This window comes from Dendropsophus ebraccatus, chromosome 7 (assembly GCF_027789765.1).
Source record: "Dendropsophus ebraccatus isolate aDenEbr1 chromosome 7, aDenEbr1.pat, whole genome shotgun sequence".
NCBI lineage: Eukaryota > Metazoa > Chordata > Amphibia > Anura > Hylidae > Dendropsophus > Dendropsophus ebraccatus.
The window spans coordinates 63,607,514-63,622,227 of NC_091460.1; the positions used below are offsets into that span (position 1 = coordinate 63,607,514).

At 39.3% G+C, this 14,714-nt stretch overlaps 1 protein-coding gene and 1 long non-coding RNA gene across 4 annotated transcripts in view; one reads left to right on the forward strand and one right to left on the reverse strand.

Moving 5' to 3' along the window:
* DLC1 (DLC1 Rho GTPase activating protein) overlaps positions 1-9,209 on the reverse strand; it is a 290,446-nt gene extending 281,237 nt beyond the window's left edge. The window contains exon 1 of one of the 3 annotated variants that reach the window (XM_069977657.1): positions 9,094-9,209. The gene's annotated coding sequence lies outside the window, so the exon portion shown is untranslated. Of the gene's footprint in view, positions 1-8,070; positions 8,437-9,093 lie in introns of those variants that run through there. The other 2 variants (XM_069977656.1, XM_069977658.1) reach the window with 2 other exon arrangements.
* LOC138797468 (uncharacterized) overlaps positions 1-9,428 on the forward strand; it is a 49,191-nt gene extending 39,763 nt beyond the window's left edge. Inside the window, exon 3 of the long non-coding RNA XR_011363939.1 lies at positions 9,289-9,428. This is a non-coding gene — a long non-coding RNA (uncharacterized lncRNA). The remainder of the gene's footprint in view (positions 1-9,288) is intronic.
* Positions 9,429-14,714: the final 5,286 nt, after the last annotated feature.

Genomic DNA, 14,714 nt, shown 5'->3' on the forward strand with positions numbered 1-14,714 from the left:
TGGGGTCCCATGTTGAGCATTTCTTCAGGGGAGTGGTTACACAGAGAAGCGCTTCCATTAATTATTATGATACCCCACAGGTTATAGGGATGGCTGGGGGTCCCAGCTGGAACATTCTAACAACTTTTATGACATTATTAGATGTAAAAATGCTGCTTGGTATGTGGACCATGCCTGAAAACATGTGTTAACTTCAGTTTTTTTTTTGTTTGTTTGTTTTTTCACTTTAGTTTTGTAGCTTTGTTTTGGCAATTATAGTAGCATTTAGTATACCTTTTTGTGTAAGGAAGAGTCAGGTAAAATTGTTATTTATTTAGACCCCTCTACATCCTGTACACTTCACTGTTCTGTGACAAACATGAAATGGCACTATCCTTAGCTTCCCAACCATGTGATAGAACTGGGGTATAGCTTAAAAAGAATGTATCGCTAATAATAATAATAATAATAATAATAATAATAATAATAATAATAATAATTATTATTATATATATATATATATATATATATATATATATATATATATATATATATATATATATTTATTTTAATGGTTAAAGCCAGATACTGAGCTGTTAGTGTCCTTCATATCCCTACTAGGGGAGACTAACTGTTTTATGCAATGGCTCCCTGGATCATTACACCATCAGTTATTGCAGTGTGTTACTCCATAGCAAATGCAGGATTGAAGCGCTCATCACAAAGCCTCCATACTTAAACCCATCTGTTGTCAGATCACACAGAACCTGTATTCAACGCTATCATGATATGGTCCCAGTCCTATGTAAAACAGGTTTCTCCTTCACAACACCACTGGAAATAAAAGCAATGGTAGCTGGCTGTGAATGGTAGGACACATGATAGGTACAGAAACGTTCTTCTGCTAAGTTTCTGGAAATGGTCTGGGCAGAGACAGGGTGTGTAATAAAGATGGCACTTGTGTCTGGATGGTGGACAAGGAACCTGTGAGAGATGCTTAACATCTCCTAATAGCTTGGCCAGAACAGCCCAGATAGCAGATAGTCTCAGTCCTTAGTTCAGTCTCCTAGTCCCCTCTCAAGTGTCCTGAGTGTGTTGTAGGTACATGTCCAGCAGTCAATGACCATTTGTCTATAAGTACACTATCCAAAAGTAGCCTCTGAGAGCCTTTTTAGAGGGAAACATGGGAAACACTTTTAACCTCTCTTGTGGCAAGACACCATTGCCCAGATTTATCAGTCTCACTAACACAACAATGTGGCTGACTTTTGTATCAGCAACCAATCACAGCTCTTTAAAAAAAAAGCTGAGCTGTTACTGGCTACAATTCTGATATTTCCATCATTTTTTTTTTATACAGTGAGTGTAAATAAACTTGTAATTGTTACATATCAGATGCGCCTGCACGGTACAAGAGTTTAAGGTACAGCTCTAGAGTCTTTTACTAAATATACAAGAAACATGGATGAAATTAAAGGATTTCTTCATCTCTTTTGTTGCTAGGGAGGGATCTGCTGCTGAACAAATAAGAAACATTCCAGCTCCACCAAGTTTAAGGATGAGCAGAATGCTTCACCAAATTTCCATTCTCTACATACAGTAACTATTGTATAGTTACAGTAAAGAAGTTTTAATACAATGCTCCAATAAACTACTTTTTTGTTGGATTTTTAAACACAGTATTGACAGTTATCTCTTATGACTCCCTCACACAAAAGCAGGGACTTAGGGCCCTATTCCACCGGACGATTATCGTTAGCATAATCGTTAACGATTAACGATCTCAAACGACCGCTATTGCGAAAGACCTGAAAACGTTCACTCATTTCCATGGAACGATAATCGTTACTTATGATCGTAATTGCGATCGTTTTTTCTTCCGTATTTCTTCGCTATTGCGTTCGTATCTATTGCGAACGACCGAACGATGTCTTATTCAATGCGAACGATTTGCGAACGTTTTGCAAACGAGCAACGATAAAAATAGGTCCAGGTCTTATAAAGCGATCAACGATTTCTCGTTCGGTCGTTAATCGTTACTGCATTTCAACTGAACGATTATCGTTTAGATTCGAACGATTTAACGATAATCTGAACGATAATCGTCCGGTGGAATAGGGCCCTTAGATTGCCCAAATGTGTGGGGAGAAGGGTATGAGCTGAAGACAACTCTGGAGGTGGTTTGTTTAATCCTAACATGGTCAGTCCTTACCTCCCATGATTTCTACCTCCTTACAATAGTTAGTCAACTGTTGTACATGACAGCCAGTAGAAGTCAAGAAGACAGAATGGTTAAATATATTCGCATAGGGCCTAAATTACTATTTTGCTATAGTCTGTGACCTGATCAATTAAGAGGTCTAGCCAGAAGCCCGGTGAATCTAGATTACAAACTTTAGGGTCTAGGGTCTCAATAAATTTAGAAGTCTAATGAACTTAGGGTTTAGGTAACAGAGGTTGAAGGGGAGCAGAGCAGACAAGTATATGAGGAAAGCGCGTCAATTTTTAAAACTTAGGTGACCCCTTTAAGATATAGTATGAAATCTTTTCTTTTTCATGGTCACAAGAGAGCAAAGTTGTGATGTTGTTTTATGATCTTTAAAGAGGGCCTGTAGCCAAACCCCCCCAAAAAAAGATGTCTCTATCAATAAAGTTAGGATGATAACAATTTTTTTAGAAATTCTTTATACACCCTCCCTTTCCTTAGATATTTGGGTTTATTCAGTTATTAGTTACATAGACATGCACTTAATATTGCTAATGAGGCTATGTTCACACGCTGTGGCTATGTTCACACTACGTATATTTTTGTAAAACTACGGACGTTGTTGCCGATTGCAACAACTGCCATGATTATTACGAAAATATACATTACATAGCCTTCTATGGAATCCCGGCCGGAGTGAACAGCGGCTGCAGAAAACCCTGCCAGTGCACACTATGGAGCAAGCGGCGGATGCACCCGCATCAGAATTCTGCAGTGCTAAAGATCATCTGGCCGGTACTGCAGTACCGGCCGGGATGATCTTTTCTGAGACTGACCGTTCCGTGACCCGGCCGGGTCACGGAACAGCCGGCTTCATACAGCGTATGAACATTACCTGTGTAAACAATGGCTGTAAACAGCTATTGTTTAATACTACTTACAGCCGGAATTAATGCTCATATTCATTAATTCTGCCATTGATAGCATTAAACAATGGCTGTTCATGTGGAAGAGTGGTTGTTAATACAACGTGTGAACATAGACTAAAAGTGAATATCAGGTGTGGCACTGATTTTTTTTTTTTTTTTTTTTTTTTACATTTCAATCTACAAATCATTTCTTTCAGTTTTGCAGTATAATTTTATGGTAAAATTAAAGGTGTCTGTAAATGGCATAAAAGAAAATAGCAGAACTGTGGGTTTTTCTCCAATTTCAATTGTTTTGCTCTTTTATGGTATATATAAAAAAATACTTAGTAATGGCTATTAGAAGATGGGGAATTACAGTACAAGTGTGCCAAAAGTTGCAGTTGGGAGAAGGGGTTAAATGCTAAATTGTTGGCATATTAAGTTTCTCTAGTGTTATATGGTTGTGGGCTATAAATCACAACTTCCCTGCCACAAGCAGCCTCATGGGCACAATCTGTATACAATGTGCTATAACCAGGACAAAAAATACAGTATGTCACAATACGTGGGCTACCTACTTCCTGATTGCATATTGTTGTCATTGTGTGAAAATACATGAACACAGTGATCAATCATAAAGATATTTTCCCATACAGTAGATAGAATTAATAAGAATCCATACTATAAGAAATGATCTTATCATGTATTTTCTTTGCATATCTCATCTACAAAAACCCTGAGCACCCCATGGGTGTTCTTGGATGTGTTCTTTATGTTTCTTCAGTAAAAGCTGTGGAATGCACTGACAACTTATGTGTCAAATTTGTGAGCAACATACATAGAATAAATCATTTTTACCATATGGTGTGGAGTGATATAATTTATAGATTCAGGCTAGGTTCACACTCTGTATCTGTGCGGCTGTATTGCGAGCGGTAAATCATCGGCCGGATTTTTCCGGTTTATGCGTACGCTGGAAAGTATACGATATACGGCTGCACAGTCCACACTATGTATGGATCTACGGCCCGTTCGTAAACGGACCCGTAAAAAATTAACAAGACCATTGTTTGCGGCTGGAAATGCGGCCGTGGATTGACAGGCGGTCCGTACGGAGTACTTCAAAAATAGCCGGCAATGATGCCGAATGCCGATGCCTCTAATAGTTAATATATTAAATTAATCAAACACATTTTCGTTGTAATAAAGTCCCTTTCGTTGTTCAATAATTTAATTCTAATGAATCCATCATTGTGCAATTAAATATACTGTTAAAATAAATATATATATAAATAAATGTATATTTATATATATATTTATTTTTTGACAGTATATTTAATTGCACAATGATGGATTCGTTTTAAATTAAATTATTGAACAACAAAACTGATTTTATTTCAACGAAAATGTGTTTTATTCATTAAATATTAATTAGTACAGGAAGCTCCAGTAAGCCGTTAATTCATATTGCCGGCAATAGAGCATTCTGTACTAATCATCACTTTACTTTAATTAAAACATCAAATGTTTCTTCTAATTATGTTATCACAATAGCATTATTAGAAGAAACATTTAGAATTATATGTGCCCTCAGCTGATTGGCTGATCGGCTGAGCGTACATATAATTAGCGGGTCCGCAGCACAGTGACTTCATTGTGCTGCGGACCAGCGAAGAGGACACATCGGGGTGAGTATAGAGCTCTCCCCACCCCCTCCCCAGCACTGCACCCCTCCCAGCAAGGAAGGGGGGTCACTTAACCACTTCCTTGCTGGGATGGGTGCAGTCTGACATCAGTCTGGCCCCCAAGGGGTTAAGGGGGATGCAATATATCCTCCCTTAACCCCTTGGGGGCCAGACTGTAAGCAGCGATCTGTAAAGATGCTGCATACTGTAAGGAGCACAACACCGCTCACAATGATGGGTGTTGTGCTCCTGTTTGTGTGTTTTTTGTGTGTTTCTCCCTTTTTGTTTTTCAGATATCGGTATCCTGTGGATTACGTCGGATTCCGTGGACTACGTCGATGACCAGCGGTTGTTTTTTAAAAAAATGGTCAATGAGGGTTGTGTTGGTGTTTTTATTTGAATAAAAATTTTTTTTAACTTGTGTCTTGTCTTTATTTCTTTACTTTATAGACTTAGTAGTGGAAGCCGTCTAATAGACAGAATCCATTACTAAGTCGGGGCCTAGTGTTAGCCGGTATAAAACGGCTGGTTATAAAAATAGGGGGGACCCTATGCGGTTTTTTTAAAATAAATAAATAATAAAAAAAAAACACATAGGGTCCCCCTTATTTTTATAACCACCCGGGTTAAAAACCAAACGACAGCACCCTGGTAACACCAGGGTGGGAAGAGCCATTGTTTTAGGCCCTCCCCAGCCTAAATCTTACCAGCCTGCTGCCGCCCGGTCCAGGAGCGCCAATTTTGACGCTCCGGGACCACTGGCACCCGGCTCTTCCCAGTACCCCTGGTGGCATTGGGTACTGGGGTAATAATGGGGGGTTAGGGTTAGCCATTTTATACCGGCTAACACTAGGCCCCAACTTAGTAATGGATTCCGTCTATTAGACGGCTTCCACTACTAAGTCTATAAAGTAAAGAAATAAAGACAAGACACAAGTTAAAAAAAAAACGCTGGTCATCGACGTAGTCCACGGAATCCGACGTAATCGACAGGATACCGATATCTGAAAAACAAAAAGGGAGAAACACACAAAAAACACACAAACAGGAGCACAACACCCATCATTGTGAGCGGTGTTGTGCTCCTTACAGTATGCAGCATCTTTACAGATCGCTGCTTACAGTCTGGCCCCCAAGGGGTTAAGGGAGGATGTATTGCATCCCCCTTAACCCCTTGGGGGCCAGACTGATGTCAGACTGCACCCATCCCAGCAAGGAAGGGGTTAAGTGAACCCCCTTCCTTACTGGTATGGGTGCAGTGCAGGGGAAGGGGTGGGGAGAGCTTTATACTCATCCTGATGTGTCCTCTTCGCTGGTCCGCAGCACAATGAAGTCACTGTGCTGCGGACCCGCTAATTATATGTGCACTCAGCCGATCAGCCAATCAGCTGAGCGCACATATAATTCTAAATGTTTCTTCTAATAATGCTATTGGGATAACATAATTAGAAGAAATATTTGATGTTTTAATTAAAGTAAAGTGATGATTAGTACAAAATGCTCTATTGCCGGCATATGAATTAACGGCTTATGGAGCTTCCTGTACTAATTAATATTTAATTAATAAAACACATTTTCGTTGTAATAAAATCAGTTTTGTTGTTCAATAATTTAATTTAAACGAATCCATTATTGTGCAATTAAATATACTGTAAAAAAATAAATATATATATAAATATACATTTATTTATATATATATTTATTTTAACAGTATATTTAATTGCAAAATGATGGATTTGTTTAAATTTAATTATTGAACAATGAAAGGGACTTTATTACAACGAAAATGTGTTTAATTAATTCAATATATTAACCATGAGAGACATCGGCATTCGGCATACTGCAGAGGATCGCAAACCCCGGTAATAGCAATTCATGTAAACTGTTTCCTTGCTTTCCCAGAGGTGTTTGCATCACTTTCTTAAGATTTTATTTGTTATTTTTAGTTGAACCAGATTTCCAAGTAAATGACTGTATGTTTTCAGCCGCATGTCTATTTTTTCCCACGGCCGTAGTTTCAGCCGCACATTTCCAGCCACATAAAAAATACAGGCGCACACATACATAGTGTGAACATAGCCTCAATGTGCATCTATTACAATCTATTGCAATGTATTACTTCTGTATAGGATATTTTGATCTTGGTTAAGTTACTTGTTTATTTATGTAATTCAAATACAAACTATTTAAGAGGGTTGTCTGAAACAAAAAAAAATGGTATATAAGTATTCTCAAAAAAGGGCTTCTCACCCCCCACTGCCCCCCACTGTGTCTGTCCCACTGGACCTCACTGAGCAGTGCTTTCTGCTTCTATTTTGAAATGCATAAAGAAACCACTCAGCCTATTATTGGCCATAGTGGTGGCCCATCTTGACTAGTGATTGGCTGAGTGGGTGCTTCATGAGTGTCAATATGAAAGCAGGAAGTGCTGCTCAGCCAGGACTGTGGATGGGCTGAAGAATTGTGGCAGGTGAGTATCATTTATTTTTCATTTTTCTCCCTGCCCAAGACTGTACACAAGACAATGACTATTAAGGGGATGTCCACTTTGTAAAGTCTGTTTATGCTATATCTCTGCTGGGAACAACTATGATCAGCTATACCCTCCAGGGGAACCTGCTACTTGAAAGTGTTAAACTTCGCGTAACACACCAAAAGGTTCCATAGAAATTGATAAGCTTTCTGAATATTGTATGGACATGCAGGAACCTCCAAAGAGTAATATACTTGTTGTATCCCTGTTGTGAATAAACAATGATAGTACTCTTCTTTCAACTTGGGATATCTTAAAAGGCACCTTTCTACACTAGACAATACCATTCAATATCTTGTAGAGGTATACCTGAAATAGGGAAAAAGTACAGGAAAGGCATCTATAGTAGCTATGAGGATTTAGATTTTCTAAACTTTTAGTAATCTTAACCTTTAAACGTAGGAAAGAGTATGTCTGCTTCCTCCTAAATTTCAGAGTGAAGGAGCAGCACAGTTCATGCCAAATTACATTTGCCCAGTGAATAGCAATACATGGCAGAAGGATGTTCAGATATAAGCAGCAGTTTATACATTAGAGTATCACTATAGAGTACAAGATGAACTCTCTCTCCCGCACTAATGCTGAATATTATATGTTATATGTATATAGATATATATATATGTATATATATATATATAAATATATATCATACATGTTCACGTGACAGTTAAGCAATAACAAGTTGTGTATTGCTTATAAGTCAGTTACGGACTTTTAGTTCCAGAAGCAATACACAGAAGATGTAGGCAGCAGTCTTACCTATTCATTTACTGGATGATGCCCAGCAGTTGGTATGGACATGCTGTTGTCACAGATTGCTGTTATGTTGCAAGCAGATTCCTTCTCATGCTGTAAACAGCTTTTATAGCTGTCAGGAACATGAAATCAGAAAAAAAACAACCCTGTAAATGGTTTCCCCTCAATACCTTCTGTCTTCTGAAACCAGAAAGGTGTTATGTAAAAGGGCCCCCTCAAGAAGCAGGCCTGGATTACAAGGAAAGTATTTCCTGCTTTAAAGAAATATGCATGTACTAAAAGAACGGAGTAAGATGGAAAAACTAGAAACTAAAAATGGAATCTGCGAAAAGAAAATACGAAGAGGAAAAATCTTCACTGCTGAGTCCAGAGGTTTGATTTAGGAGACTGTGGTGCTTACGCCTACGAGTCTGACACAGCTTCTACAGAAAAAAAAATATTTCCCAGTCTCTCTGCAGACCACTGTAAACTGCTTCCTTTAACAGATATGTAATACAATGACCTATGCGCAAGGAGAATACTATTTACAATGTCAAAAAAACTTCTGTCTATCTATCTATCTATCTATCTATCTATCTATCTATCTATCTATCTGTCTTTTATCTATCTATCTATCTATCTTTTATCTATCTATCTATCTATCTATCTATCTTTTATCTATCTATCTGTCTGTCTGTCTGTCTATCTATCTATCTATCTTTTATCTATCTATCTATCTATCTATCTTTTATCTATCTATCTATCTATCTTTTATCTATCTATCTATCTATCTATCTATCTATCTATCTAGTACATATATAATATCTTGATGTCAATTATATATTAAACATGCAGATTAAGCGGAATCTGTCATGTGACTCTTCATAACCATGATACATCATTGACTCAATTCAGGACATTTGCCAGCAGCTCTAGTAAACACCATATGAAAAAGTACACTCAGCTTGCTATACACCCCACTGATACAGACACAGTCATATGACTACCAAATGATAGAAAAAGTCACATATTGACATATAGTTTTACCTCTCAAATTAAGTTGTAAAACTCTCGAAGCACACTAACTCTGTCGAAGGTCTTCATAATAGTCCCATAAGAATTGTGCTGACATCTTCCCAGCCATCTACTATGTGCACTAAGCTCGCAGGATAACCTCTCTGTCTTCAGGCTCTGTAGAACTGTCAACCATTGGACATTTTTTTCACTCTTCTGTCTCCGTAGAATGACTTCCTTCTAACTGCTCTGGTTGAGGCTGAAAACTTGGATCCTCATTTGGTTTTGATTAAATCCAGACATGCTGCTTAGATGTTCAGATGTAAGCAAAAGAAAAAGAAATGGCACGCAGGAGTATAACCACCGGATTGATTCGATAATTACTAAGTGAAATCTGGTATCTGCTAGAGTGATAATATAATAAACTTATTCTTTCAATGTGTGAATTGGCAAAGTTCTATTTCAACTTTGGATTTGTTGGTTCATTGCTAAGCCATGAATATTTTAAAGAGCAAGTATTTTTTTAGTAATAGACTATTATTGTCCTTTTCAAAATGCCTTATTTAAAGTGAAATAGTTTAATATTAGAGATGAACCAATTTACAGTCAATTTGAACGCTCGGTATTTAAATCCCAGTGGTTGGAGAAGACAGATGCAGCATGGGGCTATCTGGAAAACATGGATACAGACACACTAGACAGTCCCACAGGTCAACTAGAAAGCAGGTGTTGTTAATTTCCATAGACTTAAATGGCATGTGCATATGACAAAATATTTAGCAGTGCAGCAAGACAGCTGTGAGAAGGTAACTTATAAACAAGTCATATTTTCCACATTACAGTTGCCAGATATTGGCAAAACCATGCGTATGCGATCACCAATAGGGGCGCAGTGTTGGCAAGATTGATTAGTAGCATCATGGGGCTAACGGTGACTATATGGGATGTGGATTCAGCAGCATGTGGTGACATGTTGCTTTAAAGATTCTAACCCCTCCTTTAGATACTTACAAAGCACAAAGGCCCAGGAATACATTGCAATTTTCACCATTTTTTATATATGGATTTTATCAACAGTCTGTACTGAGGTTTAGTTAACATCGGACAACTGCTGGCACAAAAAGCCACTAAGCATCGGCTGTGCTACAGCCTCCCAAGGGATGTACACTGGCAGCTCAGGGAGTTAACCAATGCTCCTATTCTCCGAAGGAAAATGAGTGACATTACTATTGTGCCAAGTAGTATTACAACTGTGATCTTATTTTGCCTTCGGCTGAAACTGAGCTCAAAATCCTCTACTTTTTTTTTTAAATAGATTTTAAGGCTGAAGACACTTTTCTCTGATTTAGAATAAAAACATTTCTAAATATTCTTTATTAAAAATTTTAGCTGCAGCTCAGATAGAAATAGGAAAAAGGCATTAGACATGCATTAGTCTTTCATTTCTTATGAAGGCACAGAGTTGAAGGAGCAATGCTTAGAAGCTGCTTTATCTCAACATTTGTATACAGCCCATATCATTCTCCCCTGGACCCTGCTTTGTATCTGCTTTCCTCCCTATCAACATGCCCCAATAAAGAGGGTTCAGTAAGGAAGTATTTTTCAGAAATCATAAAAAGAGGTTACAGTCAGGTCTGTTGAGGGAAAAACCAGGAAAAACATGAGAAAATATCACTATTCTGAAAGAGTAGTAGATGCTTGGAACAAACTTGCAGTAGATGTGGCTGATAAATTTACAGTAACAGTAAACATGCTACTAGGGATGGTCCGCTGTCTGCCCGCTCCGTGGAGCGGACGGATACAGCGGGAGGAACGCCTGGAAAACTGGGATACAGCCTATGGCTATGGCTGTATCCCAGTTTTCCAGGCGGTCCTCCCGCTGGATCCGCCTGCTCCACGGAACGGGTAGACAGCGGAAATCATTACCGAGGGTTCGGGTTTGTACGAACCCGAACCAAACTCGGTTCGGACCATCCCTAGTAGCTACCATGGAGGCAGACCATGCAACTACTATGGGACATGTGGGACAGGGGGGCCCCGCCCCCCTATGCAAAACACATGGCATGACTCCATGGTACTAACGGATGGCACTGGCACTGACTGTTGCATACCATTGATCAGTGATTGCTTTAAATCTCAGCATTTAAGCAGTTGCTAGCAGACGGCAGCCAGTCCTCACCATCTATAAAGCGAGCTCCTAAGCTCAATTCATAGACAAACTGTACACTATGGGGCAGAGGCGGACATGTCACTTGTGCAGCCTGTTCAGCTGCACAGAGGCCCAGGCCAATAGAGGGGCCTGCCAGGCTCAAACTCTAAAGTGTCAGATCAGCATGTCTGTAGTGAGCCCCCAAGGCGGTATCAGCACCCAGGAAGTGCAGGACCCCTGCTCCTGTGGGGCCCACTTAGTGACTGGATGCTGTGCCCAGCTGGGGTTGGTTCTCCTCTCTCCATCTCTCCTCCTGCATGCTGCTGCTGACCGACCCTCCCCCTCCTGTACTCCACTGTCGGGCATACCTTTTGTGAGGAGGAGCGGAGAGAGAGCATGTGGTTACAGACCCGCTCCCCTTCCTGTACTCCACTGCCCGGCATACCTTGTATCAGGAGGAGAGGGGAGAGAGCATGCGATGACAGGGGCTGGAGGGATCCTGCAGGGTTGTGGCTGCTAGGGATAGGACTGTGAAGAGAAGCAGAAGCTCTGACAGTGAGTGATGCCAGTGTGTCTGTCAGGCTGTTGGAAGTTGTAAGATAGAGGGTGGACTGTGTAAGAGAAAGCACAGAGCACAGCCCCCCCCCCACTCTCTGTTGTTGATTTGTTGATGTTTGATTGTAAGTTTATGCCTTTTTTTTGCCAATAACTGTGCCCCCTCCCCTTGCAGCATGGTTGTTTTTCTCTTTCATCTTGAGAAACCAGGACACATGTACCAGATATCCCGGCGAACAAAGGTGGTGGGGGCCCAAACACATTTTTTGCACAGGGGCCCTTAGCAATCTGTGTCTGCACCTGCTATGGGGTATCAGTATGTCATGATGTACCAGTACATCAGATTTTGTTAAGGGGTTAAATGACAAACTAACATGCAATTTGATATGTGCTTTATCCAGCCATGAGGATATCCAGGCGATTGGGCACTAGACTAACATATTGCACAATTACATGTGTTATTCTAAATCCTTATATAATGATTAATACAGGAATAAGATTACTGTGTGGATATTTAATTACGGGGACTCAACAGTAACTTCAGGAAAGACAAAGACATACGGAAAACTAGTCAGTGAGTGGGTGGGCACAGTTACAAAGGAAATGTGACTAATTGTTTGAAATGGAATAATGTGTGTGGTCGGGGTCTGTGTTATTGTTATTTTTTGTTTGTGTATGTTCATTGTTAGAAAAATTTACCACTCACCACACTAAACCTTGTTATCCCCGTCCTTGGCCTACAGGGACTAGTGTGTGTTACAGTCAAATAGAATTATGCCATATAAGTGCTTAAAGTAATCTGTGTACTTGGAAGAAATATGTCAGCTGACATGCCAATGAATACACGGCTCATAAGCTCTTTCATGTCCCACTATTTTTTAGTGATAAAAGCTGTAGTTATCAGTACCACTTGAACTGCACTGTATGCCCCATACTATGCATTGTTTTTTATTTGTTTAGTGAACGCTCAGTGAAGTGTATACAGGGTCTTTGAGCACAATATACAGCTTGGATTTATTTATTTATGTTTTCATTTGCACAGATTGTCTTTTAATGAAGCTGATACACAACATCAAAACTAACAGTAATTCAAAGGCAGATTAGATACAGTACATTTTTTGCTGGAGACGTTAGCACATGTTATCTTAAGTATACTGCTAAGAAAAGAAATTCAGTGTAGCCAAATAAAGCAAGCTAGAGCTTATTCTCTCCATGAGACCTAGTAGCTCACTAAAGGAGACATATCATTATATAAACAATTTAGTTATAAATGGATCAAAATCTATTATATTCAGATGATCTCCGGGTTCACAAATACATTCTGTTGCCTTCTTAAGATAATATTAAGATAAAATTAGGGTTAGGATAAGCCAATGGGCTCCCCTGGTCAGGACTAAAGATGGTGTGCACAAAACTATATCTGGAGATCTATTCATTCTGTCTATGAAAAGACATTTTATTTTCCAAATACTTTTCTGACTGCTGAGATTCCTTGAAAAATCTCATTAGACTTTTACAGGGAATTTAAGCACTTGGAGATCCATTAAGTTCCGTTAAGTTGCCAGGTGCGGGCTCCATGGATTAGACTTGCCAATTTCAACACATCCTAAGAGTGCCCAACAAGATTGAAATCTGTCAGAAACCAAGTCCAGAACTTAGGTTTCCTAGCAGAACGTTGCTCACACAGCGTATCAGACACCTCTTGTCTTCTTTTCATAGTCATCCTGCAACCATCTGTTCCCACACACGCATCTGACCATCCACATGATGTAAAGAAAAATGTGATTTATCAGACACCAGGCTGCTTTCGCCCATTGCTCTATGGTCTAGTTCTGATGCTAACATGCCCATATAGATCCTTTTGATGATGGAAAGGGGTCAGCATGGGCTCGCCATGTGGGTACCAACATCTTTCTGCCCAGATCAATATTTTACAACAATCTTTGGTATGTTAGTTATTAGGACTATTACCTACACCCAGATCATCAATCCTTGAGCATCTTTGTCCTTGTAGCTGGTTTACTCAATGTTCTTGGACTACTTTACTAAGGTACTTACAACTGTACATCTGAAATACCCCGCAAGAACCATGGTTTTCAAAATGCTCTGACCTAGTCATTTAGCTGTTTGCCAGTTTTTCCAGCTTCCAGTACATCAACTTCAAGAATTGACTGTCACTTGCAGCCTAATATATAGCCCACCTTGACAGGTGCTGTTGTAACGATATAATCAATGTTATTCATGTCCCCTGTTAGTTTAAATAAGTATTGATTTAAGAATAGAGTGTCTTCAATCTTACATTTCAATTGTACTTAAGATAGCTATGCAGCATATTTAGGCAGTAATTTAGCATAGAACTGATCCTTGCTGTTTAAACACAAGAAAACTTAGCTTTCAGAATGAGCTTTAATTATACAGATACTCACAGATATTTCACAGATTTTTTGCACTGCATATACTTTATAACTTACAGGGTCTTAACACATGACAAGGGTGGTCTCAAGAAGAGGATTTGTTTTTGAATAGAAGCTAGCCCAGTGCAAATCTACACGCTGGCTAATGGGGGGGGGGGGGGGGGCACTATCCTCTATATCTGCCAGTTTCAGTTTCACTGCTTTCAGATTATGTTTGAGACTTTGGTGGACATCTGGCCATCTAAAAGATCATCATGGGCATTGAACAATTTGCCTATTTTTGTTCAATGTAATTAGTGTGCCAAAAGTTATTATAATGGTATAGTAGTTAATGATGACTTACATAGTCTGATGTGTAATAGCAGGCTAGAAAGTGACCAATATTGCTTATTTTATATTATAATCTATAATTCTATCATACTGGTAAGTTAGCTTAGCACTCAAGAAGTTTTTTTCTGATAGGAAAGGGAGAAGATGCATCACTCTAATAGCCACATGTAAGGAGAGTTCAGAGCGTTCAAAGGAAACACTCACAC